At 38.4% G+C, this 10,198-nt stretch overlaps 1 pseudogene; it reads left to right on the top strand.

Moving 5' to 3' along the window:
- Positions 1 to 431: 431 nt before the first annotated feature.
- Positions 432 to 1,484, top strand: LOC149209387 (G-type lectin S-receptor-like serine/threonine-protein kinase SD2-5; annotated as a pseudogene).
- The last annotated feature ends 8,714 nt before the right edge of the window (positions 1,485 to 10,198 follow it).

The following is a 10,198-nucleotide window of genomic DNA, read 5'->3' on the forward strand; positions in this document are numbered from 1 at the left end:
CCTTGTGATTCCAACAAATTTTAAACAAATTCAAAGAATACAAACTCTAAAATAAACTCCCCATTTTACTTGCTTCTTCATGAACAATGAATGAAGTGATTCCAACAAATTTTAAACAAATTCAAAGAATACAAACTCTAAAATAAACTCCCCATTTTACTTGCTTCTTCGTGAACAATGAATGAAGTTATAATTTCAACACTGTACCAAAAGGCAACGGCTCCAAAATCCTATTCAGTTACCTAGTGGTGATGTAATTGACAACCGATCAATGCAAGGCAATACACATAGTAAATGCGTCCTTGTCATTCTTTAATGGAAACTGATTGGCCACAGACCCGTGACGATTTGACAATATAAACTCTCCGGGCTAGGATCAGAGAATATAAGCATGCAGTCCGCGGATTAATGTATGCGGGCGAACGTAAGTGATGGATTCTGCGCAAAGTCCAGATGAGACTGCTGGCGGTTTTACATCTCGAATTATCAGATTACTCTTCCTCAGCCCGTTGGCGTTGGGCGTGGCTTTTGTGGTGAGCTTCTTGGTCGTGCTGTTCACAGGCAGAGGAATTGTGCCATATATCCTTATCCCACTTCATGGCACCTTATTTGTTTCTTTTGTTGCCTGGCAATTAATCTCCAGGTGGCAGAGAACGCGGAAACAAAAATCTACTCCAAAACAGATTGAAGGTGCCAATGAATTCGACGGAGAATATCTGAAGAATCTGACTGGACTTCCTGCAATATTCACTTACCAGGCCTTTGAGATCGGGACAGGCGGATTCAGCAAAAAGATTGGGAAGGGAGGATTCGGCACAGCGTATGAAGGAATTATGAAGGATGGTACACCGGTGGCTTTGAAATGTCTGGTAAACCAGTCCGGGCAGGGACTAGCAGAATTTTGTGCAGAAATCGCCACCATGTCGTCCATCAATCATTCCAATCTCGTGAGATTGCATGGTATTTGTGTGGAAGGTACTCCGATTTCGGCATGGCGAGATGTCTAAAATAGAGATATAAGCCACCTGGTGACAGCCGTGAAGGGTACGCCTCGATACATGGCGCCGGAATGGCTTTTGGGAGCAGAAATCACGTCTAAGAGCGATGCCTTCAGCTACGGGATGGTACTACTTGAGATTATCAGCGGGCGCAGGAACATCGATAATACTCGGGATTCGGACAACTGGTATTTTCCTTCCATTGCTTTTAACAAAACGAGGGAAGATGAAATGGAAGAGTTAATCGAGAGTGGATTGGAATTCCAAAGGCCAGAGGATTTTCAGGAGGCTTACCGGTTGATAAAGACGGCGTTATAGTGTATCCAAAGCAATTCGGCGCTAAGACCTTCGATGGCAACAGTGGTGCGAATATTAGAGGGGAACTTGGAGATGAAGGATCCTCCATTAGACTGCACGCTTCCTTTTGCCCCATCCGTTGGTTATTTGAAGCCCACCAGCGATACCACTCCATCCATGGCTGGGTAAAACGGTAAATCGGCGCAGGCATGCCCTGTGAATGCACCCAAAGGGTTGCTCAATTTGGGAATGGAAGAGTTGCTCGAGTTTTTCAATCCGAAAGCTGAGTCTCCATTGGGTTCGCGCGTGGATTCTGTTCTTAATAAGCCTGTCGATATTCACTCTATATTAGTTTGGCACTATATATATTAGTAGTAAGAAACAATTTCGCAGAACTAAGGGCTTTGATCATGTTCATTCTTTCGAAGTATTTGGATACCCAGGTTGGTTCTCAACTGGGTGGCTAGACCAATAAGATGTAACAATGGGATGATTTTGCATCTTGTTAATGAGATAAGATGTAACAATTGGATGATTTTGCTTCTTGTTAATGAGATAGTTTAAAACACTGCTTTAATATTTTCATTATTTTTCATGTTTAGAAAGAAGTTAATACATAGGGGACTTTTTCTCTAAGAATCATGGGATTTTGGGTGATTTAGTAGTGTAAAAAACACAAATATTATATGTGATTTTACTTTTTGGATATATTACAAGTGATCGGATATCTATTCTTGTAGATCTTTTCCAATGGCTATTTGCTGTTGGGTATTTTTAAATGGACAAATACCAAAACCAAAATAAAATTCACCACAGAGACAATGCTCTGTTTACTCTGTCCAGGATCTTATGCAGAGAACCTCTTAAAATTTAACTCAGAAAACAGCATTACACAGTCACAAAGCATTTCTATTAATTAAAAAAAAAACTGATACATATTTCATCCTCTGTGCAGAGAGGAATTTACAAAACAAACTCTGTTGCAGACACAAATTTTCCACTGCTGTGGATATTACATAAACAGCTTCAAAACATTCTTGTGTTTTTCATTTTCAGACAAACACTACAGCACTGCTGTGCATAAAAAAAATCACTCACCCTCGTGCGTAGCCACTCCACTCACAACATAAAAAAAACTCACTTGACATCGTGCGCATGCACCATATATCAAAACTACAGCACTTAGACCTTTTTTTTGTTTTACATATGACAACGTGTACATATAAAAAAAAAACATATAAAAAATGTGCCCATCACTATATTAAAAACAAGCCCATAACAATATTAAAAGCATGGGACGTATGCCCATCATAATATTAAAGGCCGCCACCAAAAATCATGTAAAGGCATTTAAAAACCACGACGTTTTCACCTACGGCGGTCAACGGGACAATGACAAAATTTGATGTGACGTGGGCGGACAGCACATTCGGGAAGTCAACGGCTGAGATCACGCGATCAAATCGCTGAGCCGATCCAACGTGGTTCGCACGCCAACCTCCAGCAAAACAAACGGACTTTAGCGTCCGGGGAAAGCAGTTTTCGGCGCTCGTACATGGGACGCGTGGCGGAGTGTGAATGTGTTCGGAGCCTCCTCCTGCTCGTACAGTCTTTGCCAAGAGCGGTGCGGGGAGACCGGGATGGTTTTCAAAAACCACCGTGCGGCGTAAAATTACAATTTTAACTCTCCCCTTTAATTTTAACAGCCGCACGTTCGATCATTCCCAAACACTTCCTAAAAAATTCGAAACTCTTCTGAACTAGTGGCTTTGTCAAGATGTCTGCAACCTGTTCATGGGTCCTGCAATGTTCTAGGACAATTTCTCCATTGTTCACTAATTCTCTGATGTAGTGAAACCTTGTATCGATGTGTTTTGTTCTCTTATGAAACACTGAATTCTTTGACAAAGCAATAGCTGAGCTATTGTCACAAGAAACCACTGTCGCTTTTGCCTGCTCTTGGCCTAAGCTTCTCAACATCCTTCTCATCCAAACTGCCTGACAAGCTGCTGCTGTGGCTGCCACATATTCATCCTCTGCTGTAGACAATGCTACAATGGACTGCTTCTTAGAAACCCATGAGATGGCTCCTGAACCCATATTAAAAACATAACCGGAAGTGCTCTTCCGATCATCTACACTTCCAGCCCAATCACTGTCAGTGTATCCAACCAAATCTGAATGTTCTGAGGCGTGATATAGAATTCCAAACATTTTGGTACCTTTCACATACCTCAAAATTCTCTTTGCTGCCTGCCAATGTGCCTCCTTTGGCCTCTCCATAAATCTGGAAATCAAACTAACATCATACATTAAATCAGGCCTAGTTGCTGTTAAATACATAAGGCTGCCCACAATGCTTTTGTGCAGGCTAGGATCAAAATCCTTGCTGCTGTCCTCTCTGCTGAGTTTTAATCCCATCACTGTGGGAGTGATTGCTGCCTTGCATTCTTCCATCTTAAATCTGCCCAAAACTTGATTTACATATCTTGCTTGAGATATAAAAATTCCTTTTTCATTTTGATCTACTTCTATGCCTAAGAAGTATCTCAACAAACCCATGTCAGTCATTTCAAATTCATCCTTCATGACTGATTTAAAATTCTCAATGAGCTGATCATCATTACCTGTGAAAATAACATCATCAACATACAAGACAACAATCAAAATCTTACCATCCTTTTCCTTGATGTAGACTGTGGGTTCTCCTTCACATTTGTCAAATTCATTATCCAATAGCTATGAATCTATCCTACTGTACCATGCTCTTGGCGCTTGCTTCAGCCCATAAAGAGCTTTCTTCAATTTGCACACTTTGTGCTCTTCTCCTTTCTTCTCATATCCGAGAGGCTGTTCCACATAAACCTCTTCCATTAACACTCCATTTAGGAATGCTGATTTCACATCCATTTGGTAGACTTTCCATTTGTTTTGAGCTGCTATAGACAGCACTGCTCTCACGGTTTCCATTCTTGCAACCGGGGCGAAAGTCTCCTCATAGTCTCTTCCATACTGCTGCTTGTAGCCTTTGACAACCAGCCTTGCTTTATGCCTTTCAATCTTGCCTTCAGCATTGCTCTTGGTCTTGTAGACCCATTTCACACCAATGACTTCTTTGCCTTTTGGTAACTCAACCAAGTCCCATGTTTTGTTTCTCTCTATGGCATTGATTTCCTCATCCATAGCTTCTATCCATTTCCTATCTCTAATTGCTTCTTCGAAATGAATAGGATCATCAACATGACAAAACAAGGCAAATAAGGAATTCATTCCTTCTTCATAAATTTCACTTAGATTTCTAAACTTCTTACCTCGTTCACTTGGTGTGCAAGTGCTTGAAGATGCACTTGAATTTCCTCCTTGTGGTGTGCTTGGAGAAGCACTCTCATTGATCCTCAATGGTGTACCTTGCTGTTCTTGTGTTGGTGCTGCTGTTTGGGGATTCATTTCAGCCACCTCCTCTTCATCCTCATCATGAGACAAACAGTTTTTAATGTTCACTGTTTTCTCTATGCTTCCATCCCAAGCTTCTTCTTCAATGAATTGAACATCCCTGCTGACAAAGAACTTCTTGGTAGATGGAATGTACAGCCTGTAGGCTTTGGATTCCTCACTGTATCCAACAAGGATACACTTCTCCCCTTTGCTGTCCAATTTCTTCCTTAGCTGATCTAGAATGTGTGCATAGGCCACACATCCAAAAACTCTCATGTGGGTGACTCCTTGCTTTCTCCCACTCCATGCCTCTTCTGGCACTTTGTTCATGACTGCTTTTGTAGGACACCTGTTCAAAATATAAACTGCACAATGTACAACTTCAGCCCAATACTCATTTGGCAAATGCTTTGCCTTCAACATGCTCCTTGCCATCTCCATGATGGTTCTGTTCTTCCTTTCAACAACTCCATTTTGCTGTGGGGTGTACCGAGTTGTGAACTGTTTATGTATTCCATTTTCTCTACAAAACTTTAGGAATTCATTTGAGATATACTCACCTCCTCTATCAGTTCTCAATACTTTTATGTGCAGCCCGCTTTGGTTCTCCACAAGTGCTTTGAAGTTTTGGAATTTCTCAAAGACTTCACTTTTGTTCTTGAGGAAATATATCCAAGTCTTTCTTGTAAAATCATCAATGAATGTCAAGAAATAGAGGCTGCCAGCTAATGATGGAGCTTGCATTGGTCCACACAAATCTGAGTGGATAATCTCTAAGGGTGTCCTTGCCCTTATGCTCTTCCCTGATGGAAAACTTTCTCTGTGTTGTTTGCCCAATATACAACCTTCACAAAGGCTGTCCGGCTTCTCTATCAATGGTAATCCCTTTACGATTCCTTTTCTGCTTAATAAGTTTAGACCTCCAAAATTTAGATGCCCGAATCTCAAGTGCCATAACCAGTTCTCATCCTTTGGCACGCTTTGGAAGGTCTCTTGGGTGACTGCTGCCATTTCCCTTTTGTTCTTCAAGTCTGCCCTGATCCGGAGAGGGAACATCCTGTTCCTTGTCATCTTCACTTCAGCAATGCATCTTTTGCTGGGTGGTATGTCCATGATGGTGCACACATCATTTACAAAGTAAACATTGTAACCCTTTTGGATAAGCTGTCCAACACTCAATAGGTTACATCTCATTCCGGGGACATAGTAGACATTTGCTATGGTTTTCCTTTCTCCTTGCTTTGTAAATATTTTTACCTCCCCTTTTCCCATAACAGACACTTTACTATCAGTTCCTAGTGTGACCTCTGATTTCAAATTCTGATTTAAGGCTGAAAAGAGGGCTATATTCCCTGTCATATGGTTGCTGCAACCTGAGTCTAAAAACCATATGTCCTCACTATGTGTTTCAGCCATGTTACAAGCTAATAGGACATTTTCTTGACTGCTGTTTTCTCTTGTAACATTTGCATTTTGTCTGCTGTTCATATCATGCTGTTTCTTTCTACAATCACTAGCATAATGTCCATACTTTTTGCAATAATAGCATTGAACATTAGATTTATCATACCTTTGTCCTTGAGCCTGATACTGATCTCTTTGTTGGCTGCTGCCTTGACCTTGGTTCTGATTTGTATTGTTGCCTCTTCCTTGTGCATTTGCTGGGTTGTTCCTTCCTCCTCTGTTCTGGCTTCTGCCTCTTCCTCTTTTGCTTCCTTTGCCTTGACCTCTTCCTCTTCCAAAGGACATCTGGGTCTTGAAGGCTTGCTCAAGGGATGAGTTTTCATTCCTACTCAACCTCTGCTCATGAGTTATCAGTGATGCATGTAGCTCATCAACTGAATATCTTGAGAGATCCTTTGTCTCTTCAATGGTGGTGACTATGGCATCAAACCTTGAGGGTAAGACCCTCAATATTTTCTCCACTATTCTTCTATCTTCAATTGTTTCTCCATGAGTTCTCATTTGTGTGATTACACCAATCACATGAGTGAAGAATGATTCAATGTTGTCTGACTCCTTCATGTTCAAGTTTTCAAAATCCTTTCTCAGCAATTGTAGTTTTGCTGTCTTCACTCTCTCCATGCCTTGATAGGTAGTTTTTAGGGTTTGCCATGCATTGTGTGATGTTGTAGCTGCTGCTATCCTTGGGAATATACTCTGGTCCATTGCTTGATACAACAAAACAATGGCCTTTGCATCCTTCTTCCTATTGAGCTTCAGCTGATCCTTCTCTCCCTGAGTTAATGCATTGAACTCAGTTTCATCTGCTGGTTCCTCAAACACATATTCTACTAGTTCCCATATATCTTGAGAGATGAACAAAGCTCTCATGGTTATAGACCAGTAGTCATAGTTCTTCCCATTAAAGTGTGGGAGCTGGGTGTTGAACATACCCATGCTTGTGCTTGCCATTCCTTGCATCTTGAACTATGGTTTTAAATCCTTGACTGTGATTTTTTTTAATAAAAAACTGACTGTCTTCAGCAATAACAAGAGAGATGCTTTTGGGGAATACCTGAATCCTTCGCTGTCTGAGTCTTCTGTCTGCCTGAGAAGTTTTGCTGCAGCAACAACCTTCTCCCTTCAGCTTCTTTAACTTCTTTAAAGAGCCTAAGCCTGCTCTGATACCACTGTTGGGTATTTTTAAATGGACAAATACCAAAACCAAAATAAAATTCACCACAGAGACAATGCTCTGTTTACTCTGTCCAGGATCTTATGCAGAGAACCTCTTAAAATTTAACTCAGAAGACAGCATTACACAGTCACAAAGCATTTCTATTAATTAAAAAAAAACTGATACATATTTCATCCTCTGTGCAGAGAGGAATTTACAAAACAAACTCTGTTGCAGACACAAATTTTCCACTGCTGTGGATATTACATAAACAGCTTCAAAACATTCTTGTGTTTTTCATTTTCAGACAAACACTACAGCACTGCTGTGCATAAAAAAAATCACTCACCCTCGTGCGTAGCCACTCCACTCACAACATAAAAAAAACTCACTTGACATCGTGCGCATGCACCATATATCAAAACTACAACACTTAGACTTTTTTTTTTTGTTTTACATATGACAACGTGTACATATAAAAAAACATATAAAAAATGTGCCCATCACTATATTAAAAACAAGCCCATAACAATATTAAAAGCATGGGACGTATGCCCATCATAATATTAAAGGCCGCCACCAAAAATCATGTAAAGGCATTTAAAAACCATGACGTTTTCACCTACGGCGGTCAACGGGACAATGACAAAATTTGATGTGACGTGGGCGGACAGCACATTCGGGAAGTCAACGGTTGAGATCACGCGATCAAATCACTGAGCCGATCCAACGTGGTTCGCACGCCAACCTCCAGCAAAACAAACGGACTTTAGCGTCAGGGGAAAGCAGTTTTCGGCGCTCGTACATGGGACACGTGGCGGAGTGTGAATGTGTTCGAAGCCTCCTCCTGCTCGTACAGTCTTTGCCAAGAGCGGTGCGGGGAGACCGGGATGGTTTTCAAAAACCACCGTGCGGCGTAAAATTACAATTTTAACATTTGCCAAATTTTAAATAGATTTGTGAGATCTAAATACATGAATATATGGTGGACATCTATATGCACATGCAAATTTATTTTTTCGATAGGAAAAATAAATAATATTTTTAAATTTGATATATATCAATATTTATTTTTTATTTATATTTTTATTCTAAAAAAATGTTATATTAATATGCGTTACAATTTTTTGGGCATCTAATACTAGTATATTATACTATTGGTTTATTGTAATAAGCCTAAAAAATTTTGAAAATAAATTAAAGTGAATTTCAATGGAATCTTGTTATATTTCTTTTAATTGTATATGTGATTAACTTACATATTAATTTGAATGGTAGAGACTTCGACAATTATTTATATTGTAAGAATCTTTTGAAAATAAAGTGTGGACACTCCACCCACATGAAATATTATATTTATTTAAAAAATAGTTTTAATATTTTAATATTATTTAGAATCCTAAAAAATTAGATAGAAATTATTTCGTATTCTTAATTTAGTTAAAAATGGATGTTAGGATTACGGATGTTCTTAAGAAATTTAATGAGAGGGTCTTTATTTATTATTTTTCAGCCTTCTCATTAGATTTCTTAACAACATCCGTAATCCTAACATATATTTTTATCTAAATTAAGAATAGGAAATAATTTATATTTAAAATTTTATGATTTTAAATAATATTAAAATATAAAAACTACTTTTAAAATAAAAATAATATTTTATTTACTTTTTAAATAAATATAATATTTTATTTACTTGTTTTACTAATCTCCAACGACTAACCTTGGGCAATGATGTATCTTTACTATTTATTCCTGAAGATTATACAATTTCTTTCACCTTGTTCCGAGGATGAACCACAAGGTTGACCAAATCTTAATGATGTGATTATTTCGAAAGACATTGATCTATAAGTTACTTAACTTTAATGATTTTTTTGTTTAATTTTGATAATGTGAGATGTATAATAATGTACTTGTTTTTTATGTCTTTTTGGCATTTACCAACCATTTTCTCTATATAACTACGCAACTTAAAGAAAGAACTAGACCTACTTATATATATATATATATATATATATATATATATATATATATCAGAGAGAGAGAGAGAGAGAGTTTATACTTTTATTTATAGTCAAAATAAAATCATTAGAAAGTATATGTTACAACATTCATATGACAATTAGGCTTATATATAGTCCATCAACAAGAAGAATGAATATGCATATACATCATGAGTAATTATACTAAAAAATAAACTCCTATAAGATAAAAAATTTAATAACTTGAATTTATATTCTTGGTTCTCATACTAAAAAAGATCTTGTATGTCCATATATAATTGATCTAAAAATGGGATCTTAGACTAATATTAAAGTATTACAGACTCATGTGCACGGATTTGCCTACATTACTTAGTGCAACGGATTGATAAGATTGTGAATAATATAGACAATGAAGCAGTTAAAGATACATAATAGACAAACACACATAACACTGTAAATTTAATATGGAGTTCACTCAAAACTCCTGGGCTATGCCTCCTGGTCCAGCCTTCAGTGGTGACCTCTTTATTATGTCTTCAAGAGCAGAGTTTTACAAAATGTTAGCTCAAATTGGGTCTCAACACAACAGATACAAAACAACAGGAGTTTACTTGAATCCCTCAAGCCTCTTTGAGTACACAGACTCGTTCACTCACTCTATGTCTCTGTCATCCCTCTGTCTCAGCACTGCTTGTCTCTGTCTCTGTCAGTTTGTGGCTTTAAAGCCAATCAGTGTTGTTTGTTTGTTTCCCCTGCTCAAGCGCTCTCACTCCTAGCGTTTGTTTGCTCAAATCCCCTTCTGAGCGTTAGTAATCATGACATAATATCTTGAGGGAAGGTGGCCACCTGTTCTACAATGG

The sequence above is a fragment of the Pinus tabuliformis genome, chromosome 1_2, assembly GCF_031772625.1.
Source record: "Pinus tabuliformis cultivar Carrire ecotype Pingquan chromosome 1_2, CPIR1, whole genome shotgun sequence".
Lineage (NCBI taxonomy): Eukaryota > Viridiplantae > Streptophyta > Pinopsida > Pinales > Pinaceae > Pinus > Pinus tabuliformis.